This window comes from Gorilla gorilla, chromosome 2 (genome assembly GCF_029281585.2).
Source record: "Gorilla gorilla gorilla isolate KB3781 chromosome 2, NHGRI_mGorGor1-v2.1_pri, whole genome shotgun sequence".
Taxonomy (NCBI): Eukaryota; Metazoa; Chordata; class Mammalia; order Primates; family Hominidae; genus Gorilla; species Gorilla gorilla.
Genome location: NC_086017.1, coordinates 160499912 through 160502262, shown reverse-complemented (window position 1 = coordinate 160502262; position 2351 = coordinate 160499912). Strand labels below are relative to the sequence as shown.

Sequence of the window (2351 nt, the reverse complement as noted above, 5' to 3'; positions counted from 1 at the left end):
GAGCCCAGAAATCGACCCACATAAATATAGTCAAGTGATCTTTGACAAAGGAGCAAAGTCAATATAATAGAGAAAAGACAGTTTTTTTCAATAAATGGTGTTGAAACAACTGAACGTCACATGCCAGAAAAAATAATCCAGACACAGAACTTATACCTTTCACAAAAATTAACTCAAAATGGATCATTGACCTAAATGTGAAATGTAAAATTATAAAACTCCCAGAAGATAACATTGTAGAAAGCATAGATGACCTATGGAGATGACTTTCTAAGATATAACACCCAAGGCACAATCTATAAAAGAAATAATTGACAAGTTGGACTTCACTAAAATTAAAATCTTCTGCTCTACGAAAGACACTATCAAAAGGAATCAGAAGACAAATAACAGATTGGAAGAGAATATTTGCAAAATACTTATCTGTTAAAAGACTGTTACACAAAATATACAAAGAACTCTCAAAACTCAACATAAGAAAACAAACAACCTGATTAATAAATGGATGAAAGACCCGACCAGACACATCATCAAAAAATATACACAGAAGACAAATAGGCATATTAAAAGATGTTCAACATCAGATATCATTAGAGATTTCGAATTAAAACAAGATACCATTATAATCCTATTAGAATGGTCAAGGTCCTTAACATTGACAACACCAAATACAGGTGAGGATGTGGAGTAAGAAGAGCTCTCATCCGTTGCTGATGGGAATGCAGTTTTAGAAGACAGTTTGACAGTTTTTTACAAAACTAAATATACTCTTACCATACAATCCAATAATTACACTCCTTGGTATTTACCCAAATAAGTAGAAATCTTATGTTCACACAAAAATCTATGCAAGGCTGCTTATAGCAGCTTTATTTATAGTTGCCAAAACACTTGGAAGCAACCAAGATGTCTTTCACTAGATGAATGAATAAATAAACTGTGATACATCTGGACTTCTGCACTGTGGGATATTATCTAGCACTAAAAAGAAATGATCTATAAAATGATGAAAAGACATGGAGAAACCTTAAATGTATATTATGAAGTGAAAGAAGCCAATCTGAAAATACTACATATGGTATGATTCCAACTATAAATGCCACGGAAAAGGCAACACTATGGAGACAGTAACTAGATCAGTGGTTGCCAAGTGTTAGTGAGGAGGGAGGGAGGAATAGGTGGAGCATAAAGGAATTTTAAGAGAGTGAAACTACTCTGTATGACATTATAATGGTGGATATATGTCATTATTCATTTGTCCAAGTCGATAGAATATACAACAGCAAGTGAACTCTAATGTACATTATGGACTTTTAGTGATAATGATGTGTCAGTGGAAGTTCATCAGTCACAACTAATTTACTGCTCTGATGCAGGATGTTGGAAGTGAGGGAGATTTTGTGTGTAGGGAGGTGGCTGCAGGGTTGGGGGTGGGGAAAGAAGGTATATGTGAGCTGACCCCTCTTTGCTTTCAGTTCAATGTTGCTGTGAACTTAAAAGTGATCTTAAAACTAAATAGCTTTTTGTCTGACATCTTAGCAAGCTTAAAGTGGTTGCTGCTGTCCCCTGGGCATCGTGATGCTGCCCAAGGACGATAGGAAGAAGAAAGACACTGGAAAGTCAGACAAGAAAGACAGAGACCCAATGAACAAATCTGGTGGCAAGGACAGAAAGAAGAAGTGGTCCAAAGGCAAAGTTTGGGACAAGCTCAATAACCTAGTCTTGTTTGACAAAGCTACATATGACATACTCAGTAAGAAAGTCCCAACAGTAAGCTTATAACCCCAACTGAGGTCTCTGAAAGACTGAAAATTAAAAGTTGTCTGTCCAGGGCAGCCTTTCAGGAGCTGTTTAGTAACAGACTTATCAAACTAGTTTCAGTGCACAGAGCTCAAATAATTTACACCAGAAACACCTAGTGCGGAGGTGCTCCAGCTTCTGGTGAAGATGCAGGAACAGGCCCAACAAATTGTATATTTGGAAAAATAAAACCAAATAAAATAAAATAAGGTCTGCATTAAAAATATCACCCAATAGCTTTCAAAATTCTCAAAGCCTAGGCCAAACCCCAAATCAATTACCTCAGGATATATGAGGTGCGACCTAGACATCAGTAAGTTTTTAATAGAGCCCATGAATCTCAAAGTACTGCCAAGGCTGAGAACTACTGCCCTAAAGAATGCTACTCAGTTAGAGTTAGGTTAGACTCACCACTTGAATCTCACTTAGAGTTAGATTAGAACTGCCAGTTAGAATTACCCAGGCACTTTAAAATATATATATAGGTAACCAAGCCCCACTTGCTGAAATTCTGACTCATTTGATCTGGAGCAACGCCTAGGTATTAGTAT

The 2351-nt window shown here is 36.7% G+C and overlaps 1 pseudogene; it reads left to right on the top strand.

Moving 5' to 3' along the window:
• Positions 1–1578: 1578 nt before the first annotated feature.
• LOC134757980 (small ribosomal subunit protein eS25-like) lies at positions 1579–2009 on the top strand (annotated as a pseudogene).
• Positions 2010–2351: the final 342 nt, after the last annotated feature.